The 19,443-nt window shown below is 48.7% G+C and overlaps 1 protein-coding gene across 2 annotated transcripts in view; it reads left to right on the forward strand.

The window, feature by feature from the left end:
• GPR20 (G protein-coupled receptor 20) overlaps positions 1–19,443 on the forward strand; it is a 40,675-nt gene that overhangs the window by 12,915 nt on the left and 8,317 nt on the right. The window contains exons 1-2 of one of the 2 annotated variants that reach the window (XM_019481807.2): positions 4,190–4,747; positions 16,095–16,175. The gene's annotated coding sequence lies outside the window, so the exon portion shown is untranslated. Of the gene's footprint in view, positions 1–4,189; positions 4,748–16,094; positions 16,176–19,443 lie in introns of those variants that run through there. The other variant, XM_019481808.2, reaches the window with a different exon arrangement.

The raw sequence follows: 19,443 nt of genomic DNA on the forward strand, positions 1-19,443 counted from the left end.
ACTGTCGGGTTGCCCAGGAAAATGAAGGACCTCACTTATAGGGATTGATAACTAGAGATCTATTAAATATTGGTGGCCATTCAGCCCCATATCCATGTGCTCACTGGGGCCTTAGAGGTCTGTGAACTTCTGCTGGAAATCTGCTGCTCCTGAGCTCTCCTTGGTGAGTCAGGGTCCTTCTTTCCCCTGCGTGTGCCATGACACAAATCCTTTTCCATTTGGCATGTCCCTTTCCTGGAACATAGGTCTGTTATAGGCATCTGTTCGTCTCACAAAACAATAGATTTGCAGTGAATGAGGCATCATTGAATATCTACAAGCGTGGCTGTGGAGTCCAATTCTTGGATGACGGTCCCATTGGCACTGACTGCATGTGAAGTTAGTGTCAAACAGTGCTGAATGTGGTGCGGGGTTCTTCCTCTGCATGTTGGCCTCTTCTTTCCTCAAAAGCCTGCCTTCCCCACTTTGTAGACTGTTTCCAACTGCTTTGATCCACAGAAATCTTCTCCTAGTCATTTGGCTCCGTGTTTATTGGCTTCATTGCTCTCTTGCAAACATCTTCAAAGTGGAGACAAGAACACTCGTCTTCTTCCCATAATGAATTTCCCATCCAGCAGATCCTTGGGTATACAGTCATCATCCATTCCCTGCATAGGACCATCTACAGCAATGTCTACTATACATTGCAAGTGGCAGGTGAACCTGATCTGACTGGAAGAAAGTCTGGCATGCAAAAAACATGATAGAGAAGTTGCAGGGAAGATTTGGACTGACACTAAAATGAGCATATGGCAGCTGGGTACACTTCTCCTGAACAGGTTGTTCATCATTAATAGAGAGGCTGCTACCCAGACCCTGGTCCCCACTGCTTGGTTTCCACTATTTATTACTTCAGAGAACGTTTGACGGGCCGTTTCAAATTAGAAAACATCACGGTCCTATCACTCCCTGGGAGCCCTGTACTGGAGCAACAACACCTTGATGTATGTTCTCTCCACGCCTTCCAGAGCAAGAGGTTTAACTTCTTAGGATCCTACCAGCCTCTTGGAGGCCAGAGCTGACTTTCCCCAAAGTCCAGGACTGCTGGGATCCAGGGTTTTGGTTTTGGGTCATTATAGAGGTGGGCCATGGAGTTATAAATCCAGGCCCCTGCAAGGCTCCTTGGTGCCTTGATCTAGGGCTTAGATTTGGGTCCATCTGTCATTAAAAACATTCAGTTCTTAGGGGCAAAGAATCTTTCGTCATTTAGCGATGGGCAATGGCACATTTGTCATAGACTACAATGGGAAAGTTTTACAATGTGTGCTGTTTTGTTCTCTGGAGAGACTTTGGAATGAGATATTTCGCAGTTTCATCCAAAGACTTCATTGTACTTTACAATACAAGGATAATCGGCCTTATCCCTACTTTACAGAGAGGGGAAACTGAGGCTCAAAACTAAGTGAAGCTAGAATCTTGTCCTGACATCTATGCCACCGAGAAGCATGCTGCATCCCAGCATTGACTCCCTCTCTCTGCCTACCTCTTCAGGACCCGCTGTGCAACACGTGATGTCTCTTGCTGTTCAGCCTGCAATCTTGATACCTTTCTGCTTCTGGTCCTGACTCATTATACGTCAATGGGAAGTGCGGCCAGGGCACCACTTCACTTAGAGACAGGATGTGCCACCACTGTAACCCCAGCCCACGTCTGAGCCTACCAGGACCCATGGGAAACCTGCCTCACAAGATGTCACGCTCTGCACAATCGCATGCATGACTCTGAGGCATTGCAGCTGTTGTCTCTTTGACTAGATCTCTAAATTCAGCAAAGGGAGAGAGTCGGGGACAGAGCAGGGAACACAGCGTACTTTCCGTTCCAAGCGTTAGGGATCGGCACATGGTTTCTTTGTGGCCTGCAGAGGAGAAGTCACCGATCACCTGGGAACAGAGCAGCAGAGCTGGGTGCTAGCCAGCCCGTGGATAGGTGAGCACCATACCCATAACCCAGACAAAACATGTTGGGGGAAGAGCCCTTCCTTGCTCCTAACTGAGACTCTGGTGCAGCTGAGGAAGCTTCCAAAGAAGAACGTGTCTTCTGGACGGTCTTAGTTGTATGTCTTCCTTAATGCCTGGCTGGAGGACATGGCAGTGTTTGCTTTGTCCATAGGTTCAGCCCTTCTCTCTACCCCGTTCTCCATTCCACTCTGCACCTATGTGGAAGAGAAAAGCTGACAAGGAAGAGGACAAGGGGACCACAATGGGGGACGTTTGGTTATTGAGGAAGTGATGAAGCCTGGAGCACTTTGGGTCTCCAAGTCACAGGGATATCACTGAGTGCAAGTGAGGTGGGCCTCCAGAAAGGGCTAGAGGCGAGGAGCGAAAGGCTGAGACACATGGAGTCAGGATGAGGATGTTCCCGGAATAGGTGGACACGCTAAATCGGGAAATTAAACAACAACAAAAAATTCCCCACAACTAGTTCAGCCTCAGGCTCCCTGGGAAAGATCCAAGGCAGAAAACAATTCCAGAAAATGGGGTCATCTGTCTCCAATATCCCCAGCTACTATTTCTGCTCTATTAAAAAATGCCGGCCCTGAGTTTACCTTCCATCTATTTATGGGCCTGGCCTCTTGACCTAGAAGTCAGTCACCCTTGGATGAGCCTGTGATGTCTTGATTGGTTATATCCTGTCTTTCCCCCGCCTGTTCTCGTGGGCTAAATAGTTAGGTCAGCACTTGATCCCTGCGGTGTTAAAATACGGCACTGAGATCTTTGCATTCAAATTTAGCAGCGGTTGCTCCAAATGGGAAGTGGCTTCATAACGCGTCGTTTTACATCAGTAACGTTCACAAAAGGGGTCCGTCCTCGTTGGTGACCGTCAACGTCTCCAGAGAGCGGGTGAAGTTCTTCATGGGTAGGATTTGAGACGGGGGCTCATCCACCGGCACGGATCCTTAGCAGCCCCGCAGGGCTCCTCCTGCCGGCCTACGGGAGGTGGGATGGAGTGGCCCTGCAGCGACTTAGCCATTCCCGCCGCTGTTTTCTAGGAAGGCTCCTCTTGCTTTGGCCTTGCTTCAGTGTTATTAAGTGCAATAAAACATCTCTGAGAAGGGTTTGTTTTGGTGAGCTCCCCATGGAAACCACATGCTCTCGTTGGCTTCATTCGGTGTCAAAGAGGACGCTGTCACATGCCCCCGTTTATTAAGAGCCGGAGCTGTTTGTTTAGCCGGCTCAGACCAATACTTCAGAAGCGATAACAACCCATCCATCACATCCTTGCTACTGGGGCTAATTCTGTAGCAAACCGCTTTACAGCCAGTCCTCCGCTGGTCCCCGTGTGCTCTTGCCTTTCAGGGCCAGGAACATTCACAGAGGGGATAGATAAAAGCTTGTAACAACAAGCGGAGTATTTCGTGGAGCGTCTCGCCCTCGATCATCACGGCTCCCTTCAAACAGGAGGAGGAGAAGGGTGGGCCAGTGGTTAGGGCTCTAGCCTCGCTATGATTCCCGTCTCCTCCATGGATCCTGGAGCAGATCACCCAAATGCTCTGTGCCTCAGTTCCCCCTCTCTGAAACCGGGAGATCAGCACTTTGCCTGGCACCGTGAAGGCATGCCAGCGGCGTGCCGTTCACTCCAGACAAGGCTGGGGGGCTTTGGAGCATCCCATATAGATGCACGTGTGTACCTCTCTGGTGCATAGCAAACTCACTGAGCAGAGGGGTAGATTACAGCACAAAAATGTGAAGTAGCTTATCTCGGTCATATACGTCAAGGGTAAACCGGGAGCCCTGCCTCTCTCAGACACCTGCCGTTAAGCGGAGAGCTGTCTACCCTTCCCTCAGACTCCTCATTTCACGAGCCGGATTTTGAAACATGCAGGATTTCTTTGCCAGCCATAGCACGCGAGCGATGTGGGCGAGCTGGTGGCAGCGCTGGACACATCACGCTGCACCAGATTAGATGACTTGGATCAGCATTTCTTTATTGTTTCCGTTGCTGGATCACCCAAAATATGTTAGATGCTGTATCAATTTGCTCTGTTATTGCTTCTCCATTAAGCTTCCTCCTCCTATGCCCAGTTTATGGGAGAGATGTAGCTTGGGAGAAACAAAGCAGAAGGTCAGATGTCAATAGGAATGGAAGAGGTCTTCCGGGCATGATACTGCTGCATTCCTTGGCGGAGGAGGGAAGTCATTGGAAAGCTTGATGGGAAAGGCAGAGAGATGCACTGCAAAATCCTGGTTTGTTCTGGGGAGGTGAGGAGCGAGTTATTCGTTGCCTGTATGGTGCAGCGGTTGCTTGCTGGCTTCCTGCATCTTGAGCCAATTAATTCGCCATGCCGGCAGAGCTCATCTCCCCAAAGAGGTAGGAAAGCTGACCCAGAGAGATGGATGCAGCGATGTATATGGGGGCAGCGGTGAAGAACTAGTACCGTACGGAAAGCTGAAGTCTTTCTCGGCATCTCTAACACTTCATAAATTGCAAGCAGGCTGAAGGCAGAGAGCCAGATACTCTTGCAGAAAATCTGAACACTGAAGACAAGTGGAAATTTTTTTTTTTTTTAGTGTTTTTTTTTCCCCTCTTGGTTCCAATGCTATATTTAGAAGAGAGCAAGAAAGATCAAGCTTTTCTTCATAGACCGTAGACACTCCAGTGTATTCTTGCTCCTGGTAACAGATGTCTCCTTTTGGGACAGTGCTCAGTTCCACGGAGGGATTTTCCTAACCTCAGCTCCTCCGAGGTAGAAGAGGAAATCAGGTCAGAGGTAAGTCGGCTCTCACTGCCTAAGACAGCACGTAATAATTGTTGTTATGCTGAGCTATTTTCAGTTTTTAGTCTGGGAGGGTGGAGGGACAGCGATCTAAGTAGTAAGAGCAAGGGTTTGGGATGAGACGTTCCTAGAGATGCAGCTCAAGCATCCAGAGGTGAAAGTCCCTTGGTAGTGAGAAATCGCAGGTGCAGGTTCAAGGAAAGAGGGTGGTATGGGTTGTGCGCAGCACAGCGGGCTATACAAGCCTGCAGCTCACTTGTAGCTGTGCTCTGATTTCAAGAAGAGTTGAACAAAAAACTTCCCTGCAGCTCAGTTTAGGAAGGAGCATAAAGACATTGCCCTGCTTCACCGGGATGCAGTGAAAGGGACCTGGTGTTTGCAAAGCGCGGTGTGTGCCTCAGCTGAAAGACATGACCTCACGGCGTTGTGTGACGTGCTTGAGCTTCTCCGTACGGCTAGTTGATGCGGAGAAGAGGGGAGAGGCAGTGGTACCGTGCATCTTGTTTCCCAAAGCCTGAAGCAGGATCCCCAGCTGGGCACTAGGGAAGGCTGCCGGCTCAAATGCCACTTTGCTGCAGGCATTTCAGCAAAGCTTTAGGGATGCTGCTAAATTTAAATAGTGAATTTCCCAGATCAGTGTTTTGTTGGAAACATTCCCTCTGTGGTCCTGGTGTGGTATGATATGTCCTTTTTATTTGCCTATGACTGGTGGAAAATTTCCAGATGGATATATACTGATGCCTCATTTCGAGCATTTTTTTTAGCTAGATATGATTAATCTTGAAAAGTCCTTGAGTCCATCAGAGGACACAGTGTGGTGTGTGTCTGGTCATGAAATCCTGAGATTACTTAATGGTCTAACATTATGACATTTGGGAATTCAAACCATAATTACTGATGTCCCAGGAAACTTTTTCCAGCCTCTCTATAGATGGGGAGAGAGGAAGGCAGGGTAGCTCCCTAGCCAAGACGTTTCTCTGGAAGTCATCAGAAGTACGCTCTGTTCCCAGCGGTGCCATTGACTTGAACTGTGATCTCGACAAGTCACCGCGTGTCTCTGCAAGTTTCCCCGCATGCGGGAAGAGTGCAACAGGCCTGACACGTAGTGACTGAGGGTTATAAACTGCTGTTGGATTATTAAGAGATACAGGGGACTCTTTTATACCTGTCTACAGTTGACTTTCTGCTCGCTGCATTTTCACCCGGCGTTTCTAATCAATCTCTGGAGCGAACAGCATAGATCATCATGCCATAGGCCCCTGCCACACATTACATATATAATGCAATTCACTGGTTAATCATCGCACAATAAATTTAGACTGGCCACATAGGAAAAGTAATTATGACACAAGTAACTGGTTAATCGCACAATAAATCTAGACCGGCCACACGAGCAAAATAATGATCACACCCTAGAAATATCTATCCAGCCATAAAAAGAGCCAACCAGCTACAAAGCTAGTGCTTGAAAATGTGTAACAACTCTAGAGCTGGTTTCTATCCAGCTTTCATTTCAACGTGTGGCAGGACCCATACAGTCATAGAGAAGTGGGTCTGGAAATGACCTTGAGAGGTCACCTAGCCCAACTCCCTGCCCAAGGCAGAATCCAAACCATCCTATACAAGTGTCACTAAACTATACTGAGCATATATTGAGAAATCACATTGGGGTATGACAGGTAGGTCTCATGACCATAGGTAAGAAAGTTATAGTCTCTGTTATCCATCTCCCCAGGCCTCTTGTCATGTGTAAATGCAGTCATTCTGTTGCAGGAAAAGCAAAGAGCAGAGTTTCAGCTAAATAGACAAAGGGTTCATGGCTCGAAGTTAAGAGTTAAGTAGACAAAGGGTTCATGGCTCGAAGGTCTTAAAAAGGGCCTTTGGGAAGTGTTCAAAAGCACACCAAACAGTTACATCTTCTTGTCATTTCTTTCCCCCCTTATCTAGGCAACGCTATGGATATCATTGATCCAGCTTTATAATAATCCCCACTAAAAGGCTCTTCAGTAAACTCTAGTGCATTTATCTATAGGATAAGTTAGCCCTAAGACTTATCTCGACATTTTCCCAATTCTCTGTCAGGGCCCGACCCGTAGTTAGCAATGCCCAATAATTGATCACTACTAGACAATTCACCAGTATTTCTTCCTCTTGAAGGAATGAATTGAATGCGGGGTTTACTGCATTTCTAGCATGCATGTTGGCCACACCAGCCTGTCTTTTGTTGTTACGGTGTGTGGTTCCTGCTGCAATGGGTGACTTGGAAACAGTTGAGCTAGACGGACCATGGTGACAGTCTGGGTCCCTCTGGTATGCTCGACCATCTCGCCTGCAGCCGAATCCAGATCTCTGAGGGGCCTTCCGGCAGCTGCCCCCTTTCTTCAAACATTGCCAAAATGTGTGCCTTCCTCTGAAAGTTTGGGTTTCCCCTCAAAATGACACTTCTCCCCAGAGCACAACAGGAAGATCTCAGGCCCTGGTCAATGAGGCTTTTATGGTATTATTTTCCGTCGCCTCATCGGGGCTGGAGGTGGATGCTGTGTCCACCAGAGAGATGTCATTCCCTGCTTCTCAGTCATACATGACATTTGCTTCTAACCCTGGCAGTTGGTTAGCTATTGGGCCCTTAAATCAGAGTGCCATGATTTATCGGCTAGCTCACTAGCTCATTGGTAAAGATACCAACCCGTGTCACTTCATCTTCCTCTCGTTCCCAGGCCAGAACCTGCTCCCTAAGGCTTTACAGGGGGAGGGCTAGGAAAAATGCAACCAGGTGGTTTAAAAGCCTAAACATTTTGAGAGGGCATTTTATCTAAAATGCAGCATAAACCAAGTGGAGAAGGGAATAAGGTCTTTGCTGGTACTTTATAGGAGGTGACCTATATATTATGTGGCCATGTCAGAGTCGCACTAAAAAAACGTTGTTAACCCCGGCCAACCCTTTTGTGTCTGTTTCTGTTCAGATATATGTGACAATGCAGACAGCATGCTTCACCCATCTAAATATGCGAGATGTAGCGTGTCTCCCTTACCTATCATCCCAAGACACACAAATTATATCTGCCGCACTTCTGATCTCAATAATGCAGCTGGAAATCAGGATTAAGTCTACTGAAGTCCCTGGAGATACATCACCACAAAACAGACACGGACTATATACAGACCGGTGAATATTTCCTGACATGTGAATTTGTAATTTTGTGAGCTTCTTTCCATCTTTTCCATGCTTGATCTCTCACAGAGCCAGAGGAGGCCATATAGCTCTCCCCAGGTTTCAAATAGACAGTCTCCAGAGTGTCTCGCATTGGTGATAGATCATCCTGCTTAGCCCAGAGCACTGGGTTGTGGCCTGTAATTGGGAAGAATGGATATTCCTGACTACACACTCAGGTCTTTTTTATTCTTTACAAGGTGTCATTTGGAAAGAGAATTTGCAGTCACCTTCTTTGCATCAACACGAGTCCTTCAAGGTCTTAAGCGTAACGATAATAGGTTAGAATATAAAACCGCGAGAACATGGCTATATTCCTCCAAAGTGAATGAATACCCTGCGGTCACATAGATGCAGGATAGATCATAGGGCAGGATCTTGGCTGCAGAGTCCAAGGTCCTTCGTCAGCGGTCGGCAACCTATGGCCTGCTGGCTGATCCAGCCTGGGAAGGTCTGCCCCAGCCCACGGTTGCATGAAGGATCGGGCTGCCTGTCCCCTCTGCAGCATCCCTCTGCACAACTCTCCCTGCTTGTGCCCGCTCTTACCCTCTCTACAGAGGGCCTGGGTATCTACAGCAAAGGTAAGTACAGGTGGCTTGAGCTCGGTCAGGGTGCCTGGGTTGCAAGCTCCAACCCTTGGTGGCAAAAGTGGCACCCGCCGCTGCTCCAAGTGATAGGAGCTGTGTCAGCTTGTGTGCACAGACAGCATCTAACACACTGGGGGGCACTACGGAGATATACTCTCTCAAGGGGGATAGGCCCTTCCATTTCATTCCTTTCCCCTCACCTAGTTTGTGCCTTCTGGGTGACTGGACCTGAGCAAAATTGTATCAGCTGGCTTCAGATGAAGAGATCTGAGGGAGGAGAACGCTTCCCCTATTTAAAAGGAAAATCTGAGCCACTCTTGTTTCAACAGCAATAGGGCAAAAGGAGTGAGGAAGGTCAGCACCTGGGAGAAAGTTGAACTTGGCAGGGAAAGGACCCCAAATGAGAAGAAACGCTGTTTTGTAAAACACTGGATTAAATGCGACCGAGTGTGTGATGGTCTGAAAATCACCCTCTGAGTAGGTGTCGTGAAGGAGCACTCCCGACCAGCGTTACGGCTAACCCCGGTGCCCCAACCTGTCGGTGATTCACTCTCCCACCTTTGACCCCTGTAAGGCAGGGTTTTCTCTGCAAGATATTATTAAGTTTTCAGGTGCATAACCTCCTTTCAAAAGCCTGACCGTGACTGACCACTTTCATCCCTCGAAAGGGGTGAGATGCCATTGGAAATCTGCTCCCCTGTCCATCGGGGGCACACAGGACAGGAGCCTCTGCCGAGCATACTACAGAGGTGCCATTAGCCATGATACTATTAGTGGGGGGGGCTGCTTTGCCCCATAGACACGAGAAGACCAGCACATTTCATGCAGCCCGGGGTGAGATTAGCCCCAGCTTCTCCGCTTGACTGCTTTGACTTATATGCTTTTTTGGTAACATCTCACCCGGCGCAGCAAACCCATCCTCTCCACACTGAGCGGGATCCGTGCAGCACTCACGCTACCACGGAGAGGGCAAAGCCATCCTCTGTGCTTTCTACAGAAAAAAATACCATATTTGGCCACTTTGAGCCAGACTTGAGCAGGAACTTGTCAGGATGCGAATCACACAATTTAAACTGAAAGAGAGTGAGTTTAACCCTTCGTTTATAAATACGATGATAAATCACGAAAGGAAAATTAAACACGGGGAGGCTGCAGAACTAAACAGGCTGTGAAGCGGTTCCCAGGCAGCGGCAGGGTAAGGCTAGGAAGCAGGAGCGGGCGGGAGCGGGAACGATGAAAGACTCTGCCCAGATGTTCGGATTCAGGGTTGTGACATGGGGGGAAATGCAAAGCTTCAGCTTCAGCTCTTTGTTTGACTTACACCCTGGCTTGCCTGCTAATGCTCTTTCCAGGCTTGGCTGTCACACGTGCCGCCGCTCTGTTGATCTCTCTCTCTCTTTCTCTCTGTGTCCCCTTGCAAAGATCCTTGCTGTCTACGCTGATAACCACCGCTTTGACGATGTAGGCACAACTAGGACACAACTCTGTTAAACTCCCACCTTAACTTGCCTTCTGCATCCCAAGACCCGAAGTGCCTCATACCCTAGGACGCCAGCTAAGTCAGCGAGAAGCTTTCCATTGATTTGCAGAGGCTGAAGTTGGTTTTCACTGATGAGGCAGAACAAAAAATCCAGGGAATGAAAACAGGATGCCCAGCCCTGCCCTGCTGGGAGCAGCTGGCAGGCTCGGAGCCGAGCTACCTTCGAGAAACAAGCTAATGCCTTCAAGGCACCTGGAGGGAGATAGCTGAGGGCTCAGCCCAGCGCAGTGCCCAGCTGTTTCCTGGCTGGCACAAACCCTTGTGGAAGCAGCCAGCCTCGCGGGACAGACACAGCCCCTTTCTGCTGACACTGAACAAGAAGCTTGATCACAAGGACGAATGAAACCTCAAACTGCAAGCGACTGTTTTCTTTCCTTCTCCAAGGCATGGGTGCTTCCTTTATACCTCCCATTTCTTCCTGTAGTATATTGTGGCGGGTGGCGGTGGCGCTCGGTTTGTTTTTTCCCGTTCTGTTATCCGCGCTGGTAGGTGGGTGGGAGATGGAAAGGACGCTCCTGCGGACAGCAGTCTGTTGTATTGTTGCCTACAAAAGCTGTGGCCTGGATTCGATGACCCTAGAGGTCCCGTCCAGTCCTCGGACTCATGTTCCTTCCCCGGGCCCATTTCTGCCTTGCTGCGGAGAAAGACTTAAAGCGCTACATGTACAGAATTTGGCCTATAAAGTGGTGGCAAGGCGTTGTGTAACCATGCAGCGAACTCAGGTTAGTTAGGCAGCCTTTATATGTTTACAAATTTATCCAAGCTGCAGGGGTGGGTAGGGATTTGGGGGGAGAACAGGCTTTCTCATGGTATTTTGGTGCCTCTGCTCTCAGCAGGCACCACAAAGCACAGTATAAAACAGCAGGGAGAAGGAGAAAGCTTTTCTTTGGCAATCCTTCACAGTCAAGGATGATCGTCTTGCATGACTGTCTTATCTTTGTGTCCAAAGATGGCTAGTGAAGCCTATCCAAGGTCAACAGACTCTGCTGCCGCTCAGACATGTGTTTCCATGTGGGGTGGGCGGCGGTGGAGTCTTGATTTGGTCCACAACACTTGTTTCTGCTGCTCCCACTTTCCATCTCCTGTTGCTGGTGCGAGGTTTCAAAGTACTGAGATCCCTGCAGCAGACTCGTCCTCCATTTGGGGCAGTCCTGGGCGATAGTGTCCCGTGAGTTGACATGGATGTTGCATTTTTTTAAGTTGGCCGTGAGAACGTCCCTGAAGCTTTTCTTTGCCCTCCTATTGAGTGTATGCCTTGGCTGAGCTAAAGTCCCAGCTCCAGACTTCCCAAGATGTCAGGTTGGGTGCGTCCAAGCCCAGAGGCTGACCCTGCAGTCTGAAGTGTGACTGCCCTGAACCAGCTGCTCTTGGGTACCACCAGCAAGGTAGCTGTGGCAACATGGAGCTCAGGCCTATATTCAGCCAGGTTCCCAGGCAGGTTTTGCCATTTGCACTGATCTCCATCCCACCGCACTCTTCTCAGTGCATAGCTAGCTGAGAAATGGCCGGGCAAGTCGCTGTCACACCTTTGACTGCCATATAGCGGTGTCCTAGAAAACACCCTGGGCACTGGATTTGAAATCAGGAAACTTGGGAGACCACTGGAGATAGTTGGTTCTGCACTGGTGTGCTCTTTGACTTTAAGCAAGTCACGTTGCCTCCTGTTTGTATCTCCATCCACGAGGGTCATATTCCTTTGACAAGATTTGGAAACCTACTACTGCCCCTCCACGTGGATCAGACTGATTGTCATATTTAGGGTCAGGAAGGAATTTTACCCCATGGTCAGATTGGTATGGGCTGTGGTGAGGTTGCCTTCCACTAGGAAAGAGTTATAGCCATCTTCTTCGGTTCTCTTGAGCATATTTTAATAGCATTTGCAACATCAGGACGGTCCATCTGATTTACCTGTGGCAGGTTCGGGTGGTCTGTCTTTTGATTGTATCAGGGCTGGCCATGTAGTTTTGCTAATAGGTTAGACAATGGATTTGTGTGAGATGTTTTGCATAGGGATGATCCTGCCTCTGGCAGGGGGTTGGACTAGATGACCTCTCAAGGTCCCTTCCAGCCCTGCTTTGCTGTAACACCATGATTCTATACTGGATAGGTCTATTAACTGGGATTTGGGCCACACCTACCAGCATTAAATACATTTATGGGTAGAAGTTGGGTTTTCATCAAAACATCTTCCATTTACTAAGATATAGAGGTGGAAATATATTGGAGTGCAATAATGACAACAGCCAAGTCAAGTCCACTTGTCTGCTATCACCAGTCTTCCTAACGCTTACCATTCAGAGCAAGATCTCTCTTGTTGTGGCCCAACCTGCAACTGTTATGTTGCTTGCTAGTGAAGAAGTCTTTAATGTAGCATGAATTTGGTTGGGATTTGTCACTGGAAGCAAGCCATGAAGGACCCCCCAAGAGAAGTCATTCTCATGCCATCTAGCATCCAAATTTCTTTTGCCACTTTGCTGCTATTTTGCATGGAGAAAAGCGGGCCAGGGTGAAGAGGTCAGATGAAAATCTAAACCAGGCATGTTGAAACCACTTTAATAAAAACCCAGCATTGTAAATTCAAAGTGCTGCTTACCATCTGCTGAAGCCTGGAACATATGCCATACATATTGATGATGTTGTATCAGTAATAATAATCACTCTAATAGCAAGGCACAGAGTGTGCATCTTCTGCTCAAGCTGGTGCATCAAATGAATTGAACTGGAGCAAATAAAATGTAGGGCACATATTGGGAAGTCCCACTGTGGAGAACTCAGGCTCAAGATAAGCCTTTCAGGAAAAAGAGTAGAAGTTCATAACTTGAAATATTAGAACTAAATGGGTGCATCTACACAACACACTTTGAGCGTAGTAGACTTATTCTACTGCACATTAGCAGGGCGGGCAAAAGCTGTACTAATGCACAGTAGAATTAATCCACTCTGCATTAGCATTGCAAAAAGCATGCACCAATGTTAATGCGCAGCAGCACCATTTACGGATCTTGTAATAACAGGTACTAAACTTAATGCACCATAATTACAGCGCATTAATGAATGTGTATATGTGCCCATTGGGATGTCTAGTCACAAGGTGGTAATAAGGGCCTTAGAAGTAGAGTAGGCAGGTGGCATTTGATAATACCATGCAGCACTGGCTAAGAGGTGAGGAAGAGAATCCTATTCTGTTCTTGAAGTTTCTAATTCTGCATGGATGCAGGTTTTTTCTATGATGTGGAAGAGACTAAATCCTTCACTCCATTATTTTTCAGCTCTTATTGATGTGGTCACCTCCACTGTTATTCTCAGTAGCATGTCTGGGGAAGTCTGGGATTAGACCCAGACATCTGCTCCTTTCATTTAATTTCTGTTGCTGAATAATTGAAATGTCAACTGAACAAGAGAGACAAGATGTTACAGATGTCATTAGAAGGTGGGACTGAGGTCTCTAGTCTGTGTCCATCTGTGAACCTCCCTGCCGATACCTAAGGTCAGGCCCTTTGCTGGCTACTACTGTTATTTATGGAGTGATGACAGTATGCTTGGCAGTATTCAAAAGCGAAAAGGCATGGATTCTCCCCCAAGGAGTTTGGTGTCTAAATCAGAAACAGACAAAATCATTTGGGCTTATGTGGCACGTTGACTGCCAGTTAGAGTTCAGTGCGGGGTTAGCGACTTCGTCACTCTTGGAGAAATTGAACACGTTCCGGCTTCCAGTTTCGGCTAGAAATTTCCTGAGAAATGCTGAAGAAGCTCAGTATGTGTGTGCATCACACTGTAGTTATATTGAATTACTATCACATAACCACAGGCATGACCATTGCTACCAAGTGTCGCGATGGACTTGAGCCATAAGATTCTGACCTGCCTCTGGATTTTGACCCAAAGTTCACAGCTTGGCATTTAGATTTGGAAGGTGAGAGCTGTAGGGACAAGAGTTGTTGGGACCAGAGGAGAGAGCAAATAGTCCTTGCATATTTTGATTGGAGCTTCTCACTAAAACATAGGTGAGAGGCTCTGGGACAGGAAAAGAGAATCTCATCATATGGCCAAGATCAGTGGAAAATTTGACTTTGGTCATTCAAAAGCAAACCTTGCTGTTCCAATTTCAAGGCTGTGGTCACAGCACCTCTGCTAAGTAGTTTTGGTGCTTTGATTGTACGAAGATATAAAAAAGATGGAGAAGCATTTTTCTCCTTCGCCAGAGAGGGCAGAACACAGGGTCATGGGTTTAAACTATTTGAAGTCAGATCTCAGGAAAAACCCTCCCAACTCTAAGAACAGTAGGACAGTGGAATAAGCTGCCCAGGTATGTTGTGGCATCTCCTTTCTTGGAGGTTTTCAAGGAGAGGTTAAACAGACACCTGGCTGGGCTGGCTTGAGAATAAAACCATAGAATCATAGGATCCTAGAAAATGAGGGTAGGAAGGGACCTCAGGAGGTCACATCTAGTCCAACCCCCTGCCCAGAGCAGGATCATCCCCAATAGATCATCCCAGCCAAGGCTTTGTCTAGTAGGGTCTTAAAAACCTCCGAGGATGGAGACTGCACCACCTCTCTCGGTAACCTGTTCCAATGTTTTACTACCCTCACCCTGAGAAAGTTTTTCCTAATATCTTACCTAACCTTCCCTGGCTGAAGCATGTGGTATCCTGCATTTGTACAAGGGATTGGAATGGACCCTTTCAGGTCTTTGGCAGATATCTTCCTGCATTCTGCTACTGCAAATCAGAACTGGATTATGACATCAGGGTTTCTTGCTTTCTTTTCTGCAGGCATGTCTACATGTGCAGTTGATGCACTTGAGTATACTGTGCAGTAAATTCAGGCTTATTAAACTTTGCCCAGGAACACATCTACATGTGCACCCAGATTTGCACCCAGTGGGAGCAGCCTAGTCCAGAGGTGCTTCTACCTTGCTCTGCACCTCCCTCCCCCTTGCAGCAGCCAGGGGCAGCTCTTGTCTGGCAGGTGGCGGGGAGGTGAGGTCTGGGCTCTGGGGGGTGGGGAAAGCTGCCCCTGGCTCCATGGGCAGCTCCCAGCCCACACAGCCCCAAGGCAGAGAGCAAGGAGCAGGCAGGCACAGGGGCACGGGGGCTGGGAACACCAGTTGCCTGCCTGCCCCTGAATGGTAACTGCACAGGGGGCAACAGGCCCAAAGGCACCCCAGCATGGACCCCTGCACCACAGGTACCCTGGACCAGGCACACCTGGTGACGGGCTGGGCCAGGCTCTGTCATTATACCAGGTACTGCAGAGGCACAGGGGCCTGGACAGCCCGAACAGGGATGAGATCGGCCACTCAGAGGTGTGAGGGCAGTTCTCAACCCTGGGGCTGCTGAGTGGTCCCTTCTGCCCTGCACCCTAGCACCTGCCCTTTGGCTTCAGGATGTGCACCGTGGGGAAGCTCTGGGCCACTGTGATCTCAGCTCTCAGGGGAAGGAAGGGTGGGCACGTTATGGGCACCATGACCCCACCTCTTCAGCTGGTGGCTTGGACCTGCACACACTCCTCCAGGGAGCACAAGCCACAGCTGACCCCAAGCTCTTTGGGCCTGGGAGCTGCCCCCAGAGCCAAGGATAGCTCCCTCCCACCAACCCACCCCCTGCCTCCTGGAGCTCAGGGCTTAGCCAGGCAGCAGCGTGGCCCCCTGCTCCCTGGGCTGCTGGGTGCAATTTGCTCCTGGGCCGCATGTACACGTGCTGTAATGCGCATTATCTTAACGCATTGGTTTTTTTAGTAGCTGTATGTATTGGTACTAGCAAACAGTACATTAGACTAATCAAATGTGCAGTAATCACTGCACATGTGTAAGTGGTGATGCTTTACTGCATGTTACATTAATCTAATGCTCAGTAAAGCATCTCATGTAAAGCAAGCTCTGTCGTGTATATGAATCTCAGTAGGGACCAGACTCAATGCCTAGTGAAGACAAACTAAGACTGTATTATATTTTATTTCAAACTGAATTGAATGCATATTCCTAGTGACTATCCTTGTTCACAGCTACCTGATCTGAAATCCAGACCCGGGCATACAGAATAGCAGTAAGGAATCGAGAGTAAGGAAGCTCACACTTACCGCAAGGTAAGAAGGTGCCTATGGGTAGTTAAATGTAGATTCACCCATTTTTCTTTGAGGTTTCTTGTCCATGCAACAAAAGAAAGCACAACATCTTCCATTGGGTGACAGCTTTCGACGCTCTGACCCTCATTCCTTTATGGAGTCATCCATCTTCAAGCAACAACATAATTTTCTGTATTTGCTTTTGCTTTTCTGATGTACCTTCCTACAAGACTGTGATCATTTCTCAGAAATCTTTCACTCTGTGCGCACTGCTCTACCTCACTCCGAGCCTAATGCCATTTTTGGCCAAGCCGTGACAAAATATTTTTACAAAAAAATGATGATGGATGAGTGAATAAGAGCTGTTAAAGCAGGCAATGAAGTTTTGAACAGCATCTTGAGTACTGGTGGGGGAGTGGAGAGACAATTCCCTTTTCTAAGAGGATTTAGAGATCTTGAACATTGATTTAATTCATATTTGGAATAAAACAGGTGCAGTCCCAATTGGTCTGGCTGCCCTGAAGCTACAGGACCTGGGGATGCAGGGCTTCAAAGAAACCACAACGCTGTACCATCAGGGCTTCCAGGCTCCAAACCCTCCAGCCCCTGCTCCAGCAGTTGGCAGAAGCCCGTAAACCTTGCAGACCCCGCTCCACAACAGCCTGCTAGGTGAGCCGTGGAGAAGCCATGGAGCCTGAGACCTTGGGAGCTGGGTAGCTGAGGCTCACAGATCTCCAGGCCACGCGGCTTTCCATCTGCCCATCATATGGGCTGGCCTGTATCTGGGCAGGCAAGCATCCAGGAACCCAAGCAGAGTCGGAAAGAGCCTAGCAGGCAGGTTCCCGCATCGCCCTTCCTGGGCTGCATCCCAAAGCTAATCCCCACAAAGCATGTTGATGTTGCCGATTGACGTTTTCCTAAGAAACAGCATCCCCTTGGAGACTCCCCAGCTAGCTGTGTCCCTCCTGCTGCATTTTGCAGGGTAAACTCTTCCCGGGAACTTCTTGTCGGCAGAGTGGCACTCCCCCCGTGCCCCCGTGGTTCACGTGGATGGCAGAGTGGTCTAGCGCACAGTCGATTGTAACCGTCTTTTACCCTTGTCCAAAAGGCCTGCCCTTGGGAGCAAGCTGCTCGTGGTTTCTCAGGTTCCACAAAGATTTTGGGGACTGATTTGGGGAAGTTTGAAGTGTCTGTCACAAGCCAGGATGTCCTCTTTCAGACCTGAACCCCACGAATACTGAACTTCCCATGAATTCTGGAGAACGTGTTTATGAAGTAGGTTGTTGCCCATGACAGCTCATGCCTTTCTGAACTAGTTGGTCTTGAAGGTGTAACCCTCCCCTTCCTTCTGCCCGGCTTCCAAGCAGCACAGCTACCCACCTCCGTGCTTACATGGGTCTCTCATATCCTTTCCTTGCCTCTTTGACATTGTGTGCTTTAAGATCACAGCCCAGGCCTCTCAGTGTTATCCTTTGCTGATTCAGGAGGATGCTTTGGGGTTTGGGTTTTTTTTTAGGTTGGTTTGAGATCTTCCAGATGTTGTCAGCCATCTATTTCTATTTAAATCAGCCAAGTCTCTGTGTATATAGTTTTTATACAAATAGGTTTAAAATAGTGTGTGAGCCGGGAATGATTTGCAAATTAAACTGTCAGTCCTTGACAGCAGAAGCCGCAGTGAGAGCAGCAGCTCGGCTGAGAATCTCCCAGCTGCCACGGCTAAGTTTGCAGAGAGATGCAGCCAGCTTGACTTCGGCTGGCAAAAATAAACTCCTTATGGTGGAGATACATGCCCAGTACCTGTCTGCCCATAGCTGCAAAGCCCTGGCCCTGCCTCTTCCCTTTCCCAGTCACAGGTCAGAGCAGTGGCAGAGAAATACAGCTCAGCCACAGGCAGGTTCGGCAAGGTGCTCCTCTCTGGACCCAAAGCTTCAGTGATACCAAGTAGGTCCCATCACCCCCACTGCCAGCTGTCCATTCACCTCTGCATTGTCCTACGCTTCCCCCTTACTTCATCTCTATTCCAGCTCCCACCTAGTCCTTACTCTGCCCACCCCTAGAGCTGGTAAAGGCAATTAAGGCCCCTGGCTGTACATGACAGACTGGCCCTATGACTTGCCACCAGGGCTTGATGCCGTGCCACGGCCTGCCTGTACCTGAAGGTGGCAAGAGGAATCCCTCTCCTGCAGCAACAATGGCTGGGGATCCACTTCTCACTCGCCGAATAGGGCCGGGATGCTGCATGTTCCTCCTCCAGCCACTCATAGTCCCCTGCTGGGATGGTGCTCGTAGGCCCCCCGGGGTAGTTGACGCCCTGTGGCCATTCACAGGCGAGTTCCCATCTCTCGGAGCCACGGCTGGGGGCTCTTTGCACACTCAGGCACCTGCTGCTGTCTCGCTTCTGTCCATGTCGTGTTTCCCAGCTCTTCTTCATGAACTTGAGGGCTACAAACTTACCGACTTCTCTGAGAGGCAGAGGGCCACTGCTTAGCCTGTCCCAAGATCCACCACGTGTGCATTAGAATTATTTTATTTCATTATTATTTATGTATGTATTATGCATATTGCTAGGAGGCCCTGATTCCTCCGTCTCAGCACACACAGAGCAAGCCTGCCCCACGGAGATCATGCGACCGCCATGAAAGATGAGAGAGAACAGGTAGAAGACAAGGGAGCAATATGACTGTACTACCCAACATGGCTCTCAGGTCGCAGTTTTTGCCTGGGTAGCTGTTCTACTTGCTATAAGCTTCTGAGCAAATAGGGTTTTCCCCAGCCTCTGAGCTGCAGATTTTTAGCTGGGGAGTAGTTGGTAAAGCAACTTTCCAACACGCTTGGCTTAATCCCTTCATAGCTAGGAGCCCCAGCCTTCCCTCCTTGGTCTAAGTCACTACCCTCTCCTACTTTATAATCCTGCTGGCAGCCCACATGTCTCCCCATCCCAGCAATGAGTGAGTCAACGGATCGTTATCTTTGCCATGTCCAAGCTGGACCGATAAGCACCTGGCATATCAAGAAGCTTTGTGATCACACTACTGTGTCCCTTCTGCATCTTCACCTCGTCCCCCTCTCTAAGGTGTCTTATCCCCACCTATCTGAAGCAAAGATTGCAAACTCTTCAGGGACTTGGATCTTCTTTGAAGCATCGTGCATATTTTCCGAGACACTAAAAGGGCAGTAGTGATAGTAATAGGTTTCCCACTAGTGGCTACCAGAGAGGTACCTACTCAAGCCAACTGCTTTGCTTCAGAGATGTCCTGTGTTCAGAGCCTGTGGTGATACAGCTGGGGGC

This window comes from Alligator mississippiensis, chromosome 3 (genome assembly GCF_030867095.1).
Source record: "Alligator mississippiensis isolate rAllMis1 chromosome 3, rAllMis1, whole genome shotgun sequence".
NCBI lineage: Eukaryota > Metazoa > Chordata > Crocodylia > Alligatoridae > Alligator > Alligator mississippiensis.